Below are 23,120 nucleotides of genomic sequence, written 5' to 3' on the forward strand. Positions count from 1 at the left end.
GTCTTGGGTGTGTGCTCGATGCAAGGAGCTCCTGGTCCTCAGGGAATGAGTTCGTACCCTTGAGGCTGGGGTGACTGACCCGTAGAAGCAGAAACAGTCAGTTAGGCACTCAGGGAAGACTCTTGGGGATGTATTAGATGAGCCCGACTCTGAACGTGGCAGCCCCGTTGCTGCCAGGGAGCATGAGGGTCCAGAGGGAACAGGGCATCGTGCTGAGGATAAGGGGAATGCGCCCTCAGAAGGGACCTCTTCTTCAGTTGGTGAGCGGGTATCTTTTCACACCAAAGAACCATCCCTGGGCCAGGTGAGAGGGGGGGGGGGTCTTGGTAGTTGGTGATTCGATCCTTAGGCAAGTAGACAGCTGGGTGGCAAAACCACGTATTGACCGTATGGTGACTTGCCTGCCTGGTGTGAAGGTAGTGGACATTATGTGTGTAGTAGATAGGCTGATAGACAGTGCTGGGGAGGAGCCAGTGGTCGTGGTGCATGTTGGCACCAACGATGTAGGGAAATGCAGTCATGAGGTCCTGGAGGAAAAGTTTAGGCTGCTAGGCAGGAGACTTAAGGCCAGGACCTCCAAGATAGCCTTCTCAGAAGTGCTACCTGTTCCACATGCAGGGCTGGAGAGATAGGCACAAATTAGAAGTCTCAATGTGTGGATGAGACGATGGTGTAAGGAGAAAGGGTTTAAGTTTGTTAGGCACTGGAATGCTTTTTGGAACAAACGGGAGCTATATAAAAGAGACAGTCTCCACTTGTCCCCAGATGGAACGAGGCTGCTGGCGCTTAAAATCAAAAAGGTTGCAGAGCAGTTTTTAAACTAAATCTTGGGGAAAGCCGAAAGGAGATGAAATGTCTCCAGTTTGGGAGGACTCATCTCAAAGAGATGAAGGGATAGCTGTTACTTTTCTACCGGGTGACGGACCAGAGTTGTCCACTGAGATGGTGACAAACAGTATGGAGTGTCTGCCAAAGTCTCAAAGCAGCAGGAGGAAGGTTGCAGGCCTTGCTTGCCTGGGAAATTATAGATGTTTGTATACAAATGCTAGAGGTGTTCAAAGTAAAATTGGTGAATTGGAATGTTTAGTGTTGGGAGAAAACATAGATATTGTGGGAATTTCAGAAACTTAGTGGAATGAGAAGAATCAGTGAGACATGGTGATTCCTGGATATAAGTTATATCGGAAGGATAGAGAGGGAAGGGTTGGAGGGTCTGTATGTCAGAGAGGGTATACAGTCCAGTAAGACTGAGGTCAGAGAATTAGATTCCCTTCTATAAATGCTTTGGGTTGAAATACAGGGCCCCAAAGGAAAGTTAACTATGGGAGTTTGTTATTGCCCACCAAATCAAAAGATAGAGGACAATTATAATATGATGGAAGGATTAAAGACAGCAGCTAAACGTAAAAACTGTGTTGTAATAGGTGATTTTAACTACCTGCAGATTGATTGGGTCAATATGTGTTCTGGTTGAGAGAAAGAGATTGAGTTTCTAGATTCTCTCAATGACTGTGCTATGGAGCAGATGGTAACAAAACCTACCAGGGGTGGGGCGATCTTGAATTTGGTCCTAAGTAATGCCAAAGACTTGGTGAGAGTCTTGGAAGCAGTGACCATAATGTTATTGATGTCACCATTTGTAAAAATAGAGAGTTGCCCCAAAAGACCAGCACAACCATGTTTAACTTTAAAAGGGGTAAATTCTCTGAGATGAGGAAGCATGTGAAGAAGAGACTGAAAGGAAAGGTAAATACAGTGAAAACCCTTGGGGAAGCTTGGAGGCTATTTAAAACTCCAATCCTAGAAGCTCAGATAAAATATATACCACAAGTTAGGAAAGGCACAAACGGGTATAAGAAAAAGCCTGCATGGTTAAAAAACAAAGTAATGGAAGCTGTAAAAGGTAAGAAGGACTCCTTTAAGCGGTGGAAAGCCAGTCCAAGTGAGATTAATAAAAGGGTACACAGGCTGTGGCAAATCAAATGCAAGACTGATCAGGCAGGCAAAAAGGGACTATGAGGAGCATATTGCAAAAAAAAACATAAAGATCAACAATAAAAATTTCTTCAAATATATTAGAAGCAGGAAACCAGCCAGGGAGGTCGTGGGGCCCTTGGATGACCAAGGGGTTAAAGGATTACTGAAGGAGGATAGGGAAATGGCTGAGAAGCTGAGTGCATTTTTTGCCTCCGTCTTCACAGTGGAAGATGAGAAGTGTTTGCCTGCTCCAGAATCACTTATTTTGGAAGGGGTGTTGAAGGACTTGAGTCAGATTGAGGTGACAAGAGAGGAGGTCCTACAATTGATAGACAAATTAAAAACTAATAAATCACCAGGTCCGAATGGCATACATCCAAGAATTCTGAAAGAACTCAAAGTTGAACTTGTGGATCTTCTGACAAAAATATGTAATCTTTCATTGAAACCTGCCTCCGTTCTTGAGGACTGGAAGGTAGCAAATGTCACCCCCATCTTTAAAAAGGGTTCCAGAGGAGATCCGGGAAATTACAAGCCAGTCAGTCTGACTTCAATACCAGGAAAGTTGGTAGAAACCATTATCAAGGACAGAACGAGTAGGCACATTGATGTACACAAGTTATTGATGAAGACTCGGCATGGGTTCTGGAAGGGAAGATCTTGCCTCACTAACCTGTTACAGTTCTTTGAGGGGGTGAACAAGCATGTGGACAAAGGGGATCCAATAGATGTTGTTTACTTTGACTACCAGAAAGCTTTTGATAAAGTTTCTCATCAAAGGCTCCTTAGTAAGCTCGAGAGTCATGGAGTAAAAGGACAGTTTCTCTTGTGGATCAAAAACTGGCTAATTAATAGGAAGCAGAGAGTGAGTATAAATGGGCAGTCTTTGCAGTGGAAGACGGTAAGCAGACGGGTGCCGCAGGCTCAGTACTGGGTCCCATGCTCTTTAACTTGTTCATTAGTGATCTGGAGTTGGGAGTAAGCAGTGAAGTGGTCAAGTTTGAAGATGACACTAAATTGTTCAGGGTGGTGAGAACTAGAGGGGATTGTGAGGCACTCCAAAGAGATCTGTTGAGGTTGGGTGAGTGGGATGAGATTCAATGTGGCCAAGGGCAAAGTAATGCACATTGGGGCCAAGAATCCCAGCTACAAATACAAGTTGATGGGTTGTGAACTGGTAGAGACTGACCGAGAGAGAGATCTTGGGGTCATGGTAGATAACTCACTGAAAATGTGAAGACAGTGTGCAATTGCAATAAAAAAGGCCAATGCCATGTTGGGAATTATTAGGAAGGGAATTGAAAACAAATCAGCCAGTATCATAATCCCCCTGTATAAATCGATGGTGCATCATTTGGAGTACTGTGTGCAATTCTGGTCACCTTACCTCAAAAAGGATATTATAGCATTGGAAAAAATGCATAAAAGGGCAACTAGAATGATTAAAGGTTTGGAACAGTTTCCCTATGAAGAAAGGTTAAAACGCTTGGGGCTCTTTAGCTTGGAGAAACGTCGACTGTGGAGTTACATGATAGAGGTTTACAAGATTATGCATGGGATGGAGAAAGTGAGAAAGAAGTTCTTTTCTCCCTTTCTCACAATACAAGAACTCATGGGCATTCAATGAAATTGCTGAGTAGTCAGGTTAGAATGGATAAAAGGAAGCACTTCTTCACCCAAAGGGTGATTAACATGTGGAATTCACTACCACAGGAGGCAGTTATAAGCATAGCCAGCTTCAAGAGGGGATTGGATAAAAATATGGAGCGGAGGTCCATCAGTGGCTATTAGCCACTGTGTGTGTGTGTGTGTATCTATATAGGCCACTCTGTGATGCAGAGTGTTGGACTGGAGGGGCCATGATCCAACATGACTTCTCTTATGTTCTTATGTTCACCACATTCCATACCTTTCCATTGTTGTAGCATAAATTGTCAACGAACATTATCAAAAGCCTTCTCAGCATCCAAACAAATTAGTGCCAATTGTTTCTCTGGATGGGTCTCATAATATTCCAATATATTACAAAAGGAAGTTTAAAACAAATCAGTTTAATTCAGCCATCAAGTCTTTTCTATATTGAGAAATTGGTGAGATTTATATTTCTCATGCAGGGATTATAAACATCACCAGTTTCGGCAGAAACTTTTGGAATCCTCGAAAGAGAAAGAGAGAGAGTTCCCCCCTCCCCACCTTTCTCAGCCTTTGCCTCTATCTGAGTTCCGCTTCAACCCCAGTTCTCCACTCTTCCTGCTTATAAAAGCAATGGTATTCAATATTAGAAATAGAAAAAACTTACAACCTTCGTAGTAATGATGCAGCTTGTCCAACTAAAGCAGGGTCGCTAGTTGAAATAAAACCAGAAAAGAAGTCTGGCAGTCCACCCCCGTACCATTTAAAAATAGTGATCGAGACAGCGAGGCTTGTAGCGAGCCAGGATTGGGGGGCAGCCACCGCCGTCACTCCCATTCCACTTCTCAAGCTACTTGCCTTCCAGAACCCCTCCTGGGTCCCAGAATCGAGTCTCCCCTCTGGGGAAACCCCTCCACTGTTGGATTAAGAAGCGGCTCTGGACGTGCCGATCCAAGCCACTCCTAACAACAAGTTGCCGAAACCAGAAGTCTCTATGACTGATTTTCTGAATGGCATCTCCCTTTCCCCTTCACTGAGAGGTAAAACACCTGCCTTACCTGAGAGGTAAAGCACCCTGTAGACAGACTATGAACAACTCTTTTGCCTCTACTCCCACCAGATGCAATGCCATACCTATCATGAGGTGGGGCACATGTAGTGCAGCTTGTCTTTGCCTTTGTCCCCCACCCCCAGTGTGTAAGCTTACCAGGGGAAGCTTTAACTTCTTCCCAAATTATCACAAAATTATTGCTACTGGGTAGGTTATACTTGCAATATTAAAGAATGAGCATTATTTGTGTTGGATTACAATTCACTATTACCTAAATGCACACAACAGTTAAGGGAAGGAAACATAAGAGAGTTGTTCTTATTTGTTCAAAGATAGTCTCTTTTAATAGACTACTGGAATAAAATTAAACCTGAACAGCAGACCAAGCTTGTGAACCTCAACAATGTATAAAGAAATGGCTCTGGGTAAATAATGATAATTTGCTTAGAAGATTAGAAAAGAAAAACTGGGATCCTGCAAGGACTTGCAGGAGGCAACTCATTTTCCCCTTCCCCACTATTTCCTTTCCCTTTCTTGAAAGTCCATAAACTGTCCCCTTTTCCGGCTTCTTTGTCTCCTTGTGGGGTTGCCAACTTGGAGAATTCTTGGAATCATAATGGATCTTCTAATGGATCTTACAGAAATCAGTTCCCCTTGTCAAGCATACAGACTTCAAAATAACCAACTGATGATTTTGAAACAAAGTATTGGTTTATTGTAAATCCATTGTGCTCTGGTTAAGACCATATTGAAAGTGATACAGTTTGACACACAATAGTTGACTTTAAAGGATACATCAAAGAGATACTAAAAGAAAGCAAGGAATTTTCGCATATGCATGTGAAAAGCTACAATCACAGGTTTGGCTATCTTTTGTGGTTACAAACATCATGGGTCTCAGGCTCAGGCCTGCGAATCGTCCCAGGGAGGCACTATCTTCAAAGCTGGCATTTCTACATTTTTTACAATAGGTGCGAACTAGAGAATGGCTTACATAGCTTTGATATGCAACAGTATAGTGAGATAATAAACAATACAGCTTTCTACTGAGAATAAAATGTATGCTTGACACCCCTTAGGATTGCCAGCTCCGAATTTGGAAATTTCTGCAGATTTGTGGAAAAGTTCAGTTGTATTCTCACAACAACCATGGCAAGTAGGTCTGGCTGAAGTTGTGTCACCCAGCAACCTTCCATGATGGGCTTGGGGATCAGAGTATTAGAGGCACATGACAGTTTGCTTGCAAGTTCTCTTATTACATGTTGTGAAAATAACCTGGTTCATAATGTTTCAGTTACCATCATTTTTGGAACTGCAACTGCCATCATCATTCTGGGGTTGATGGCCAGTTTTCAAACATGTAGTATTATTTTCTGAGTTATGCCTTTCAATTTTGGCCCTGGAACCCCTGCAGTCATCTTGAGACTGTTGGTCAATTTTGAGTTTCCTAGTTTTATTCTCTGATGAATTATGCCTGCAAGCATGTTGTAGTGGTTAAAGCGTCAGACTGGGATCTGGAAAACAAGTTCAAATCTCCTCTCTGCCATGGAAGCTTGCTGGGTGACTCATAGGGTTGTTGCTAGGATAAAATGGAGGAGAGGAGAATGACATAAGCTGCTTTGAGTCCTCATTGAGGTGAAAAGTGGAATAAAAACAAAGTAAATAAATAAAACAGATGGACAGACAAGCTGCTGCTTTTAGTACTATAGATTCTTGGTAACAGCATGGCCGATGCGTGGGAGTAGGAAAGGTAGGTGGCTGCCTGGGGTGCCACCTTTCCTATGGGGTGACGCTGAGCAGCCACCTTGCCTACAGGGTGCCCAGATGCTGGCCTGGGGTGCCTGAGGCCCTAGTGCCGGGCCTGGGTAACAGCATGCCAAATGATTTGTTTTGCTATGATATTTGGTTTGGATCAGGATCATACGGTGGACCCCAGGTAGAATCTTTGTCTGGAAGCTCATGGCTGCTCTTGGCAGCCCTGTTTATGTGCCTCAGTTTGGAAGCACCACCATTGTAATTCCACCTCCCAATAAAATGCTCAAATCTTCTACCTACAAGTATAAAATCTCCTTAAATATTACCTTCCTTTCTTCTTTTACCAGAGTAGAAAAAATGAATAATTCTTTTAATAAACTAGTAAAGCAATATAAATCTAAACAATTCTTCTTAAACACAAATTAAATATAACCAGTTAATAAGAAAGATTTTTCCTTTTAAAATTGTCTCAACATCAAATTTATCTAATTTAACTTAAGCCTATAATAAACACAAATTAAATTATTGATGTAGCAAAATCCTTATTAAAAGAAGTACATGAAAATCATTTCTTTGTTCATAGCAAATTACATGAGATACATCAAATACAACTAAATGCTTTGTCTCTCTCCGTCTAAACCATTTCTCCTGTTAACGTATTAAAAGCAAGTCTGCCAAATTCCACAGCAGTTATGCTACCTGCCTTTTCACCCTTAATTCTATTCTTAAATCATTAGAAGCAGTCTCACTAAATAGGCAAATTGTCAATACATCTACTATATAGAGAATTATGTTGATTACACTCATTAACATCACTTCTTCAAGATCTCTCTTATTCTTTTAAAGTTTAACATCTGGTCATTATTAATAGTTACATGTTTGCTTATTCACCAGGAAAAAAAAAAAAGAACCCAGATTCCAGATTCCTTCTTCCCAAGAATTAAAAACTTTTAAGTTCCTTTGATTTCTGCACCAAATTGTATCTGAGGCAGCCCATTTATCCACAGTTTATCTTTTGGTGTCACCTTTCACTTCTTAGTCAGAGATTTTTGTTCAGCCGTTTACCAAAGCAGAAGCAAGAAATCAAAAATCCTTTTTCTGGATCGCCTTCCAAATCCAAATTTGTTGATTGAAGTGCAGCTTTCCTCTTCTCAACATGACCTGCCCCCTCAACCACAGGGGGAAGAATTCATCGCCATTTTCCCTTCTCCACTTGATTTTACTACAGCTTAATTTACGGAGTAGTTTTGAAAGTGCTTCACAAGAGACCATCTTATTTTTCCTTTGTTTGTTTCACATAGTAACAGTTTCTTCTACTTTCACTGCTATCAATTCACTCTCTTTAGTACTGGACCCCTGTAGATTTCTTTAGCTGTCGGGTCTTCTTCCCTCAAATCATTAGCTGTCAGCATAAAATAATCTCTAAGAAGCTGCATAAATGAGATAAAATCTTCCTTCATAGAACTGAGATTTGCAGAAATATCTTTCCCCTGTGCCATTTCATTAAACAATGTCATGTCAAAACTCAGTCTTTTAAATCAGATTATATATTCAAAACTCAGTCTCTTAGGTCAGATTGTATTTTCGCTTCTCTCCTGTTAATCCCCATTCTACAACAGCTTCAACTGAAGTTTTAGAAGGCATTCATTCAGTTACAGTCAGATGATAGAGACAGAGCTCTTTTCTGTACATCTCCTTTGTGTTCAGATCGTATTGCATATCCTTGATAATCTCTTTGATATATATCCAATTAAAGTCCGGGTCAATTTTAATAATTATATTCAATCCAGTTTAAATAGTTAAGATTGCTCGTAATGGTTCGAGGCCTTTTGAGCTGATCTTTGAGCTAATCTTTTGTCATTATGTAGAGTGACCCATCAGGGGGTAGTTAGAAAAAACACCTGCTTGCTAAGTAGAGTCATCGCTTTAGAAGTGGAAAAATGTTGCTTTAAAGATGTACTGTAGAAAATGAAAGCATAAAAGCAATTGGGAGTTCTTTTTCTGCTGATATACAGCTTTCATGGCCGCGGAGCTTCAGGATGCACAACGAGCACAGAGACCTCTGCTGACCTCCTCCCCCCCATGAAGTTCCCATGCCGAAGAAAAAGCCCTTCAGGCTTTTTCTATGGGGGCATCACTTCTGTGACACCCCTCCAATGGCCAGACTCAGAGTTACCACAGAGAGAAAATCTGCAGGCAACTCGGAAGCCAAGATGGCGGATCCCGGAAGTCTCCAGCTCCCATACTTACCACATCCTCTGGCGTCTCTGAGGCAGCTCAAAAAGCTACTACTAAAAATGTATGGGAAAAAGAAACCCAAACCACACCAAGCGGATAGTGTGCAACAGCCATCTGACCCTGCCAAAGCACCTCCCACGCGGGAAATGGGCGACTCATGTGAGAGCATCTGATCCGGATTCAGCCACTCCATTTTGAACTGGCCCAATCTGAGACTCTTCCAGTGTGCCCAAAGCTGTTGGTCTGGGTCCAGCCAATGTGTGACATTTGCACAGGTAAATTACAGGTCCAGTTAAAAGGCTCTACATCTAAGCCACTTACAAAGTGGTAGCAAATTCTTCTGCTGTACACCATCTGCCTTTCCTGGTGTCTGAATGTGGGAGCACACAAGTGAGGCAGATTGGTGGTAGGCACTCACCAGTATTTTTTTAAGAAACATCTGCCCAGAGCGCATGGGTGCATATGCTCATGAGCACATATGTGCATGACCACTAAAAATGTATGGGGAAAAGAAACCCAAACCACACCAAGGGGTTAGTGCAACAGCCATCTGACCACAACAAGGGGTTAGTGCAATAGCCATCTGACCACACCAAGGGGTTAATGCAACAGCCATCACGCGGGAAATGGGTGACTCATATGGGAGCATCTGATCAGGATTCAGCCACTGGCCCAATTTGAGACTCTTCCAGTGTGCCCAAAGCTGTTGGTCTGGGTCCAGACAATGTGTGACATTTGCACAGGTAAATTACAGGTCCAGTTAAAAGGCTCTACATCTAAGCCTCCCTCTCCCTCTTAGATCTGAGGAAGATGGCTAGCTGTAGCAGGGTTCCTCCCCCCTTTTTGGCCTCAAGGATTTAACAGGCAAGTCAGAACAACTTCCTTTGAATATTCATGGAATTGTATAAAGCACACTTTTTTGAAATTAGCTTCTGGAATCCTGTGCTGTAAGTATATTGGGAATGGTTTGATTGTTTTTAAGAATGCCATTTTTACAGGTAACTTATTTTATGGTAATTCTTGTTTTTCTATTTAAATTGTTGGCTGCCTTGAATGTCAGGCAGAAACTCACAAACAGATACATTTTAAAATATCTCAGTCCTTGAAATAAACTCAAACAGATGTTCCTGTGAAAACCTCTTTTTTAATTTCAATGGGTGTTTTCGCACTCACGTTTTACTGGCGCCACGACCCTCCTGACGCCGGCGAATCTGCATGGATTTCGCAACAGAAGCGCCGGCGCTCCCAGAAGCGCCGGCGCTTTCCGTCGCTAAGCCAGCGCAAACGTTTTCCTGCATCTTTGCGATTTCCGTTTGCGCTGGCTTAGCGACGGAAGTAGCCGGCGCTTCTGGGAGCGCCGGAGCTTCTGGTGCGAAAGCCATGCAGATTCGCCGGCGTCAGGATGGTCGTGGCGCCAGTAAAACGTGAGTGCGAAAACGGCCAATGAATACTAAAACGAAAACAAAATTGAGCACATTGTCCTAATTGACTTACTATTAAAATAATGGTGTAAACTTTTAAAAACCAAAACAGAAAATGAATCCTCTCCTAGAGTGTCTGGTAAAAATTAATTTAGGAGTATCGTTCCCACAAATTGTAAGAGCTACTTGTATTGTTTCAAAGTTGGTTATCGCGCGTGTGTGTTTTCTACCAGGGTTTACCTTGCAAAGTATTTTTGGTCTAAACACATTGAGCTCAACTTTAGAATGGAAGCCAAACAGCTCTGTTTGGTTGTGAAGCAAGGAAATACAGTTCATTTGGCTATTCTTTTACAATCTAATACATTTAAGACAATTTTGCCATTTAAATTGTAATTTCACAGTCAATTAATCCACAGCAAATGGCAGACTTGTGCTTTAGAGCCTTAAAAATAATACAGTGAATTGTACAAACCCATCTATTCTGCCAGCTTGCAGGCAGGGATCTATGTAGTTCGTTTATGTACAACACCTAGTATATTCTGGGCACTTCTATAAATAATACTTGACAATGTTGTCTTGCTATTTATAGTAAAGTGCACATTATTCGAAGAATGAGTTATCTACATGCTTATTCTTTTGCTGAATGCTCTTTGCATAAGGATGCAGTTTCTTTTTAAGCACCCAAGATCCCTTGTAATGGCTTATAAGTCGTATGCACAAACTCACACATTGGGATAGGCATCTCCTTGCGCATCTGTATACTCAGGGCTGGATCGGAGGGGTATGTGTGCAGAGGGGGGTGTTTGCCCCTGGCTGCCATACAGAGGATGGTGCAAAGTTGTATTCTGCTGCCCCAGAAGGGCAGACCAGAACCAACAGGTTGAAATTAAATCAAGAGTTTTCAGCTAAACATTAGGAAGCACTTCCTGACAGTTAGAGTAATTCCTCAGTGGAACAGGCTTCCTCAGGATGTGTTAGGCTCTCCTTTGGAGATTTCTAAACAGAGGCTGGAGGGCCATCTGACAGCAATGCTGATTCTGTGAAATTAGACAGATCATGAAAAGGAGAGCAGGAAGGGTTGCATCAGTGCTTAGTTCTCATGGCCCTTTCTTACATGTCCAGGAAAAGTCTATTCACCACCTTGGGGGTAGGCAGTAATTTTTCTTCATGTCAGTTTGGCTAGGGATCTTGGAGGTTTTGGGGTTTTTTTTGCCATCTTCTGGGCATGGAGCAGGTGTCACTGGGGTGTGTGTGTGGGGAAATGTGTGAGTGGAAATCTCCCATTCTTCTTGTGGTTAACTTGCCATCCTGTGACCTCCTGCTCCCCCGCTCCAGCCTGAAGACAATACTCCTTATCTCTCTGCATTCTCCTAGGGAGCATGGCAACCTGTGTCTGTCAGTTCTTGAACACTTAGGAATCTTGTGAGAACGTGGCTTCCATTTCTGATTGTCTATTGGTGGCCAAAGTTTTATGAGATTTCAATAGGGCTGCCAAGTTCCTGGGCCGGGTGGGGGTTCCCCTGCTTGGGAGGTTCCCAACCCACCGGCCTGCATTGGGTCGGCAGGGAGGGATCCTCCCCTGACATCACCAGCACAATGACGTCACTTGCAGTGACATCATTGTGCAGGAGACGTCACGCACCAGCTGCTCTAGGAGCTTATGGGAAAACTCTATGGTTTTCCTGGATGCTCTAGCAATTTGGGAGGAAAAACTCTATGGTACCTATGGTACTCTATGGTACCCTCCCAAATTGCTAGAGCTGCGGAGGCTGCAGGGGACTTGGCAACCCTAGATTTAAAGATTTATTGGATGTACCTAGCTTGTCATTTTTTTAAACAAAGAAAACAAGGGTAGCAAACAAAAAAGGAAGGGGTCATCTCCTCTGGCTTCTGCATGGGATCAGTGGAACAGTTTGGAGGCACAGGTGATGGAGGAGGTCATTCCCATCACTTCAGGTGGTTATTACTACTCAGTTGCATGTGGTGAGTGCCAAAAGTGTGCTAGGTACTGTTAAGACATAGAAATGATATAAGTTCTGATAATTCTAGGACCTCAGTTACCAACATTTGGGCTTCCAAAGACTGATTTAGACAAGGCCCCCAGGTAGTCAGACCAAGTAAGTCATCCACAAGACAGGGCAAGTTTAGACCAGGGACAGTAGGATGCATTTATAACCACCTTTTCTTTGTCATGCTGTTTGCTGTGCGGGTGCTGTGCTGTGCTAACCTTTTACATGCAACTGTTTTCGTTGTGCTTTTCTTTTCTTTTCTTTTTCTCTTTTAAATAAATATTTTTGCTGTTTTGAATGCTGGCAGTCAAACTCTGTACCACATAGATCCTGACCGCTTAGACCACGCTTCTTTATGAAGGGGGCCCCGGGGAAGGGGGAAGGCATGCAGTTGGATAAGGTGCCAATCCTCCAGGGGTTCCCCAAAGAAGTGCTGTGGTCTCTGTGATACCCAAGTACAGGGTGGCAGAGGACCTTGAGGCCTGGCCTCATAGCTGGAGAGGGGGATTGGGAGTCCTGTTCCTCTCAATCTGAACCCCTAGACTGAGCAGGTGGTGGCAGCGAACCCAAGTGGCCGGAGGAGAAATAGCTTCCTCCAGGAGTTGGCGACTCAGCAGGGAGTTGACGGGACCGGGTCTGAAGGCAGAATCGGGCCGGTTCCGTCACACCTGTTTTGGGGATTGCCTTGGTTACTAAGGGCTAATTGTTATCTGGAAGGTGCAGGACAGAAAAAGATGACTCTAGCAAGCAGGGATGGATTGGTTTTTTTAACTTACCAAGAAAGGTCTCTGGGGGCTGCTGCTCTTGACTGCTGCTGGCAGACAGAAGGGGATTGCATGGCTTAGAGCCAGCTGGAGATGACTGGTGGAGATGACTGGTGATGGCTGGAGATGACTGGTGAAGGTCAGTGTCTGGTGGCTGGTGATGGAATGGCAGCTGGTTCAGCCTTTGGCTATTGGTGTGGTTGCCACTGTTGAGGTCTGAGTCCTGCAGCCTCTGTTTGGGCCACTCAGCTTAGGTTGCTTCTGGACTGTTTTAATGGTTCAGTCTGCCCTGATGGAGAAATAAATGTGAAGAAGGCTAAAAGGAGCAACAAATGGTTTGTCAGAGATGAAAGGCTGTAGGCAAGTATATGAACACAAAACACTGCCTTATAATGGGGGTGTCAAACATGCAGTCCAGGGGCTGAATCAGGCCCCCCAGAGGGCTCCTATCAGGCCTCTGAGCAACTGGCTGTCATCTGCTTCCTTCTCCCTCTTTCTTGCTTTCTTCTAAGTAACAGCTTGCTTTGCAAGGCTTGCTCAATTGCATAGGAGCTATAGAGCAAAACCTCTATTTTCTCCGTTGGCTGAGTCTCCTTCCTTGGGGAAGAAGGGGGGGAGGCAGAGCTTGCTTTGCCAGGTTCTCTCAATTGCACAACAGAGCTACTGAGGCAAGCTTCTCTTCCTTCTATTGGCTGAGGCAACTCTCCCTACTAGACCCCGGGGAAGGAAGGAAAGAGCCAGAGCTTCCTTTGCCCAGTTCCCTGGATCCCATGGGAGAAATACAAAAAAGCACCATTAAGACTGAGTACTAATGTTTTAAACATGTTTTAAGTTTTTTAAAAATAAATCTTTAATTGTGTTTGTCTTAGGGTTGCCAAGTCCGACTCAAGAAAGATCTGGGGACTTTGGGGGCGGAGCCAGGATACTTTGGGGGTGGAGCCAGGAGCAAGGGTGTGGCAAGCACAATTTAACTCTGAAGGGAGTTCTGGCCATTAAATTTAACTCTCCTTTTAAATGTCTCCCCTCCATTTGGAATAATGAAGGATAGGGGCACTTTTTTTTGGGATAATAGAATTGGACCCTCCAGTCCATTCTTTTTGAAACTTGGGGGTATTTTTGGGGAGAGTCGCCAGATGCTATGCTGAAAACATAGTGCATCTACCTCAAAACATAGCCTCCCCCCCAGAGTTCCAGATAACCACAGATCAATTTTCCATTATACCCTATGAGAATCGGTTTGCATAGGGAATAATGGAGTGCCCAGCAGACATTCCCCCCCCCCGCTGCTTTCTGATGACCCTGAAGTGTGGGGGGAGGGCCTCCAAACTGGGGGAATCCCCTGCCCCCATCTGGGGATTGGCAGCCCTAGTTTGTCTGCGTACTTTATAAAGTTTGTATCTCTGCTACTTAAACTTAAATAAGTACACACACGGCATGGCCCAACATGGCCCAGCCCAACAAGGTCTCATGTATGTCAGATCTGACCCCTATAACAAAATGAGTTCAACACCCCTGCCTTAGAAAGTTTGATTGCTTTTTGCCTTAAAAAATTACCAGTATTAGGTATATTCAGGACTGGTGTGTGGGAGAAGACCAGGCAGGCAGCTGCATAGGCTGCCACCTGGCCTACAGGGGCACTGCCAGGAGCCTCCTCCCCCCCCTCAGCTCCCCTGGTCTGTGCAGACCCAGGAAGCTGAGAGCAGCAGGACGGCATGCTGGCATGTGCTCTCCTCCAAGCCCACCTTCCCTTGGAAGGGAAGGCAGGGTCGAAGGAGAGCACACCCTGCCCCACCACTCTTGGCTTCCCAGTTCTGCACAGACCCAGAAAGCTGAGAGTGGAGTGGCACATCTGCATGTGCTCTCCACCAAGCCTCAGAGGAGAGCATGCCCCGCCCCACCACTCTTGGCTTCCTGGGTTTGTGCAGACTTGGGAAGCCATGAGTGGCGGAGTGTGGCAGCATGTACACTCCTTGGTGCCCTCTAAAGGCAGACCCCAAGGAGCACACAGGCTACCACCCCATCCCACCCTCATCTTCCTCTCTGCCTGTGGCAGGGGTGGAAGTGGGACCTAGGGCACTCAGAACTCTGACCCTGGCCCTGGGTATATTGCTATAGTATTTTAACATGAAGAAGCAATCCAAGCATTACCAAAAGATCCTTCAGATTCTTATTTAAAGCCATAGGCTCTCTTTAAAGGACAGGCATATATGACCCACTGGAAAAGTCAGAGTGATGTAGTAATCTCAGAAGCACAGTTGTTGATGAGTCTTATAACTGCAACAATCTGTGCCCCCATCCTGCATGCTGAATGAACATCAGGCATATTACTCTCCTGACAAAGGTCAGGAAATGTACATCTTAATTGGGTTTTCTAATGGAGATGCTAGTGGTTTGTTTACTGAGCCATCACAGCTGGGCGGATATTGCATTTTAATGTAAACTTTATACCTGCTGATGTCCATAACGTAAGTGGAATGTCTGGAAATGTCCTAGCATGCTGGGAAATGATTGTGTGCTTTAAAACACCTTCACTGCTTTTCTGCTTGAAAAGAATCATTTCAAAATATTTGGGAATCTAAAAGCACAAGAGAAAAAAAAGATGTATCATTTAAACTAGCAAAAGGTAAGGATGTTACTTTTGAGAGAGTCATCTACTTTTGTGAAATGCAAGTGCCTTTTTTCTCCTTGCCAGTTCTATAAACTGTTCCATTAAGAATATAATTTCATGAGAGGTTTCTGGTTCCGGCAGAGCAAGGTGGCAGCGTTCTGAGCAGTCCCTTCTGAGGCGGGCTGTACTGAGGGGAATTTGGGGGGCTTTAGGTCCCAACGAAACTCCAGTCAGGGAGTAGTGTTGACAGAAGGTTCTTGGGAGGGACACTGGGGGTTCTCAGGACTCCCGGTTCCCTTCCTGCTTACCTTTGTACCAACTGACCTCGGGTGCCAAACGGCGAAATAGCTCTTGCCTCTGGATGCAGAGGGGAAGGTGGAAGGTGAATAGAAAACCAAATGGTTAAAATAAAGAAGGACTGATAAGTAAAGTCTGTAAATCCGGAGAATGGAGTGCAACAAAGGAAGAATAGCTTCACAGTTGAGTGGAGAAATTGGAAACACTGAAGGAAATTAAAGCACAGAATGTAAGCTGATAAGGAAATGGGTGTGGCGGAGAGACCGGTGAAGCACATGATGCAGCAGACTTAAAGTTCTTTTTTTTCTTTTTTACTTGATTTTCCTTGATCGTTAATGTTTTTTTTTCTTACTACTATATCCCAACGGGAATAAGAGTACTTAAAATACATTTTTTTTTCTTGGTGACTGTGAGCGGAGCGAGCTGGGAATGACGCGGGGATGATGTCATTGAAAGGAGCGGAGAGGAGTGCAGTGCAGACGGCCTGAGTGGCGGCAGTGGCAGTGATAATTTTGACAGCAGCATAGGTGTAGGTGCAGGAGGATAGCTTGGAAGTGGGAGAAGGATTGGGAGAACAAGGATGGAGATTAAGACGATAAGAGACTGAAGGACTCAGAGAAGAGTCAGAGAAGAAGATAGAGTTTTAGAGTTTGTTAAGGACATTAAGAAGGGAAAAAGAAACGAAGAAGAAGACCAGAAGGAAAGAAGGAGGTTAGTAGTAAAGGAAGAACGGAAGTGGTGAAGAAGGGGGGGGGAGGGTTTTTTCCCCTCTCTCTTTTCTTTTTGTCATGGAGTGGTGGTTTGATTGATAAGGCAATTAGGTGATTTCATATTCTTGTATTGTAATTTTGATCTAATTAATTGAATATATAATTGTGTGATGGTGGATAGATAGATGGTTTAGGTGGAAACATTCAAGTATAAAACAGGTTTTGTGATTTATGTAAAGAAAAAAAGGTGAGACTATACATCAAGTATATTGAATCTGAATAACCTGAATAAAGGGAAATATATAAAGGATGACCCAACAGATAAGAGCAAAATTTTCTCCAGGTCACCCTAAAACAGTAGGGATGGCACTATCACAAGATGCATTTAAGGAATTTCAAGTAAGTTTTATGGGGGCAATAAACCAAATGCAGAAAAGTTTAAGTGACCAGATGGGAGAATTAGCAAATAAAATAGAAGGTGTAGATAGCTGTCTGAAGGACACAAAAAAGACACTACTGATTTGATTAAAATCACCAGGTCAATTGAATGGAAATTAATGCTAACTGACCAGCATATAGGGAAAATAGAATCTCAACGACGAGACCTAGAGATTAGAACTGCCAAGGTAGAGCTGGATAAGGCGGAATATATTTTAAGATTCTTAAATATACCTGAAGAGAAAAATGAAGATTTGGTAGACTTACTGGGGGAAGCTATGGCGTCAACATTGAGCATGGAAAAGAAGGAAGTGGAGAAGGAAATTGACTCAGTATTCAGGATGAATTCATTATATGTGAAAAAGAATGGTTTTCCTCAAGAAGTACATCTTAAGTTTATGTGAAAAAGAATTAAAGAAATGGTATGGAGAGAGACTAGAGACCAACCCTTTAAAATTAATGGGCAAAATATTAAAATAATGAGAGAAATTCCATGGGAGATAAGACAAAAAAGAACGGAGTATAAGAATTTGGCAATGATGTTGCAGGAGAAAGCAATTTTGTACAGATGGCTTATACCAGAAGGATTGCTCTTCACATTTCAGTATGTAAATCTCTGCTGAGTTCATGGGGAAAAGTAAAAAATAAGATATATACCAAGACTCTTAGATGGATTTCTTCCAGTGAAGCTTCCATACAGCCACAACTATGTACAACGATAAAGATAGTAAGATACCAAGATTTATTAAATGATGATGACACTTTAAAAATGGTGGAGGAGTTAGAGAATCAAGGCATAAAAATGGATTGGTGGTTAACAATGCAGGTGGTTAACAATGCAAAATATAATAAAGACAAATTAATTGGTTTTAATAAAGGAAATTTTGATTTGACAAATTGTTAATAACAAAGGAAGATAAATTAATTAACAATTTTTATAATTATTTTATGCAATTGAAATTGGAAGGTGAGATTGTGAAAGAGGTAATGGTAAAATGGTCACAAAATTTTGGAAAAAATATAGACTTAGAACAATGGGCACAAATATGGCAGATTAACTGCAAGACTACAAAGGCGGTAAATTTTAGAGAAAATCTATTTAAGATGTTTCATAGGTGGTACATCACACCAGTCCAATTAGAAAAGATTAATTCAGGTCTATCTCCAAAATGTTGGAAATGTGGAGAAAAAACGGGTACATTCTACCATTTATGGTGGACATGTAGTAAGGCAAAAATATATATATATATTGGATTAGAGTTTATGAATTCCTGCAAGGAATGTTGAAAAAAGGAATTCAATTTAAGCCTGAAATTACTGCTATCTTTGGTAAAGAAAGATGTAGTTAAAGAAGATGCTCATTTGGTTATTCACACTCTTACTGCCGCGAGAATATTATACGCAAAATATTGGAGATTAGAGAAAACCCCAAGTATGGGAGAATTAATAGACAAGATTTTACAAAGGGTTGATACAAGGATGCCTGAAAATATGGTTCAGCTGCCTGTGCATTACTACTTTACCGGCATGTGAGAGAGGCGGGGCCTTCATCCTTCATGCCAGAATGACAAGGACTGTTTTGCTCGGTACTTACTTTTCCCCTTAAGCCTGTGAGTAAAGACATTATGCCATGAAGCCACATCAGTGAGGCAAGTTAGTAAGCTTTTAATGTCTCAGCAAGATAGCGTCTAGCTAGTACTAGTTTAGTGTTGTTGTTTATTGTAATTGCCTGTGCTTAAAGAGTGGTTCCTGCCCGGCATACACTCCTTAAAATTTGAACAACTCAATAAATCAAGAATAATTCTTACCCTCATGTGTCAAGAGTTACTTGCTGAGTTACTTGCATGCACATACCTTCAAAATAGGCTTCCCAACCCTCCTGCCCTGGTGGGGGACCCCAGGATTTCCACCCTATTCCCCCAAAAAACAGAAGCAGGGGGAGGGGGGAAATGGCGCCGGGGAGCATGGTGAGCCACCCGATCCTGGAGCGGGTGAGGCCACCGCGCCGCTGCTGCCCCCTCCCCGCCCACCGCAGCTGCTCCTCCAAGATGGGTCCAGGCTGAGCCCATCTTGGAGGAGCAGCCAAGAGCAGCGCAGGCAAAACCAGAGAAGGGGAGGGCGAGGCAGGCCAGGAGCATGCCGAGCCGCGAACCGGGCCCTTCTAGGACCTGGACTTGCGGCTTGCCACGCCCCTGGTCCGCCTTCACCCCCCCCCTCCGCTTCCACCCCAGAGGCGGAGCGGGCGAGGCTGCCGTGCCGCTGCCACCTCTTCTCCGTTCGCTGTGGCTGCTCCTCCGAGATGGGCTCGGCCTGAGCCCATCTCGGAGGAGCAGCCACGGCGAGCGGAGAAGAGGCCACCGCGCCGCTGCTTCTTCTTCTCCACTCGCCGTGGCTGCTCCTCCGAGATGGGCTCAGCCTGAGCCCATCTCGGAGGAGCAGCCACGGCGAGCGGAGAAGAGGCAGCAGCTGCGAGGCGGCTCACCACGCTCCCCGGCACCGTTTCCCCCCTCCCCCCTAGCTCCACCCCAGTGTCTCCTGGCTCCACCCCCAAAGTCCCCAGATATTTCTGGGGTTGGACTTGGCAACCCTACATCCAAAAGGAACCCAGAGGCTGAAAGTCCTCAAGCAAAGGCCTGTAAGGCTTCTAGGGGTCTCAAGGGTCTGTGGTTTCAGTGCCCAATAATGATTTGTTGTTACTTTCACCCACAGTAGGGTTACCTGCTTTTAAACTGGTCCATCTAGCTGTCCCTGTAATGGCAGTTAATAATTGGAGCATTTATCAGGTGATGTTATTTACCTCAATGCCATAGAAAGCGTCACTTTGCTTTTTCTGCACATTAAAGGGACAGGGCTTTTTATTTCTCCTAGCCACTTGGCAACCCTGCCCAGAGTTAATGTTTTTAATAGGGATTACGGATTTTGAAATCAGAGTATCCTTGTGCTAGAGTTAATAATTTGAGATAAGAAAGGATCCATTCATGTGTGCATCCATAACAATTAGCCTTCACTGTAGGTATCTGAAGCTAAACAGCATTTTCCATTTGTATACAAAGAACATAGTCTATCTCATAACATTTTTATGAGGCTTTTGTTTTTTCCCAGAAACTAACATGAAATATATAACCATCTGTTGATATACAGAAGATTTTACAAGTTGAGTTTCAGTTGATGATTAATTAGATATATAAAATACTCAACCTGTAGCACTTAAATTTTTTTAAAAGCATTCAGATACCTATTGTAAATTGTAACTGCCCACTAGCTCCACAGCTTTTGGAAAAAAATAAATGGAATTTGTTGCTATAGCTAATGCGGAATAAATTTCTGTGCAATAAAGGTAACAGTTAGTGGCCAGATTAAACAACAGAGATCTACTGTTAACACAATTGCAAATTAAACTGGTGAAGATGGTGTAGCATCAAACATAAATGCCAAATACATTTCAAACCTCATTCAAAGCACACTAATGTGTTTCTAAATATAGAGCTTTTCTATAGCACCAGTGTTTCAAAAAATTTGTCTATAGTATAAGCAAATGAAACAATACTGGCATTTTTGACTGAAAAAGCATTCTGTTTGCTAGAAGGAAGCTTTCAATTCACACAGAGCTTTCCCTAATACTCATCAGGACTTTTTGGTGGAACAGAGTTCTGAAACCTCTTTGTGGAAACAAAATTCTCAACAACAAAAAATGTTTAAAAGTTCATGAGGGGCACCTGTGTGTTTCTCCTTCATTTCCATCTTGAGAGGTCCAGCACCCTTTTTTCCAGAAAAAAAGGCTTGAATAGCCATGGAACAAGAAGCATGGCCATCCCATAAATAAGTATAATGGGGTAATGATGTGCTGGAACCTCTAGGGTGGACCCACCCAATGTCCAAGTAGTCTACTTCTAGCCTAAGGAGATGTCCTTCAATTTAAGGAGCTCATTCTTAAGCAGAGCAGCCACTTAATCTGAAGGCTCATTAGATTGGAAGGAGGCTTCAAACTTGAAACAAAAGAAAATGTGAGGTACAAACAAATAAATGTGCTGTGCCAAGATAGGACAGAAGTACAACCCACTCCAATGTTTGTGCAGGGTTCATGGCATCTGAAAATCTACTCTCTCTTGGTGTTATGAACTTTCTTACCTTTTTCATGGTAGTCTACTCGAATGAGTTTCTGAAGCTTCTTTGTCCTTCTAATAAGGCACAAGACATCAAACCTGGCTTATTAAATGGTCAATCAATGTCAATAACTAAATCTCAGCATGTGGCAAATGCCTGCAAAGAGGGGGGGGGGGGCAGGGAACCACTTATATACTTACTCAATACCCTTATCCCATTGGCTGGACAATTGATGCCTGAACCAATCCAAGTCCTAAGCCTCATCTGATTCTCAGAAGGGGCAGCAAAATAGCAGTCCCACTCATAATGGTGGGGAATGAACTTATTTTCTTTTATGAGGAGATGAATCCACGCTCAAGGGAAACAGCATGTACCTGCAGAGAACATTTTCCTTCACAGGAAATGTATATGCTGGCAGTTTTTCTTGTGGTCAATGTGTGACTTCTATCTGGAATTTAGTAGACCTGTTCACAAGTTACATTCAAGGCATGTACAGCTCATTGTGTGATTTAAATCTCACATTTATCCTGGTACTGGTCCCTGATTTCATTTGTTGGCCAATTGTTACAAACAGTTTTATCATGTACATGCAGGATGTGTATGTGTTCACTGTGACATCTGAAAAAGTTTCGTTTTTCTCATCTCCAATTGATGCTTCTAAATTGTTAGCAGAAAAATTGAAAACTCTGGGCAGAAGTTTAAAAAAGAGGTACTAAATCCAAATACAGTTATAGACTTATTTTTGTGGAAATTAATAAAAAAAAGTGTCTTCACTAATTAAGGAGCTGGCATTTAAAAAGATAAAATAAAAATTCAGCAACCTACAAGTAGTTTAGAACATTGATTCTCAACCTTTCTAGTTGGTGACCCATAAGCCCAAATTTGCTTGGTATGGAGATCAATTTAAAAAGAAAAAAACTCAAATCATGCACAAATCAGAAAAACTGCAAAAGTCTGGGACCCACTTGCAAAGACTTCACAGTCTGTGTTTGGATTGGGACCCATGTGCTAGAAAACACTGGTTTAAAAATATTAAAACTGAAGGAAGATTGCCAATGGGGAAAATATCTATCCCACTAGGGGTCACTGTTGTACTTCCCTATATGAGTAAACTGGGCTCCTGAAGAAATGTGACCAAAGCTATTTTAGTGCTTTATCATCTTTCCTCTTTCTAATGTTAAAATGATCTATTTAGTACAAAATAACCTTTTCCTGGACCACAACTGTCGTGTTCACCCCATACACATTATAGGTTTTCAACATTCGAAAGCAAAAAAAGACCCTAAAATATAAGGTATTAGGTTTTTATTACAGATACATAGCACTTAAGAGTTTCGATATAATATTAGGAATTGGTTCCTTTTTGTGTTGTTATTGAAACTAATCTGTTCTGTTTCTGATTCAATTTTGATGTATACTACTATTTTTTTTTTTAATTAGCATCAGGTCTGCTGGAGGCTCACACTTCTCCCTCATATTGAAACTGATTTATATATCTTTTCCTGTCCCTAACAGTCTTCTACCAATAAACGACTAACAGACCAGACCTGGAGTTACATATAGTCTTTCTGTGGCAGAACATGGGGGTCTCCACTGCATATGCAGCCATGGATCAGTCCCCTACTGCTATCTTCTTTAACTGTTACCCGAGTGCTCTGGGAGCTGCTTTTCTATAGATTTGTTCTATAGTCCTGGGATAATGTTTAAAGGCCCATAATCAGTTGTGATGGGGAGCCAGAATTGTGTAGTGGTCAGAGTGTTGGATTAGAACCTGGTTCAAATCCATGCTTTACCATGAACCTCTCTGGATGACCTTGGACCAGCCATACTCTCTCAGCCTAATCTAACTGGGTTGTAAGGATAAAATAGAGGAGTGCTGGATGATAGAAACCGTACTGAGATCCAGGGAGGAAAGGAAGGATCACAGTGTACTAAATAAATAAATATGTAGGTATTTTCCACTGATCATCACCTTCCACATGGTTGATCCATTTGATCAATCCTTCCTATGTGGATTGTTCATGTTTACGATTGTACTACTGGATGAATTCATAGTTATGTGGTTCTCACATGGAGCTCCTTTGGTGTTTACAGAGGATTCTCTAACCATGCTTCT

The sequence above is a fragment of the Heteronotia binoei genome, chromosome 8, assembly GCF_032191835.1.
Source record: "Heteronotia binoei isolate CCM8104 ecotype False Entrance Well chromosome 8, APGP_CSIRO_Hbin_v1, whole genome shotgun sequence".
Lineage (NCBI taxonomy): Eukaryota > Metazoa > Chordata > Lepidosauria > Squamata > Gekkonidae > Heteronotia > Heteronotia binoei.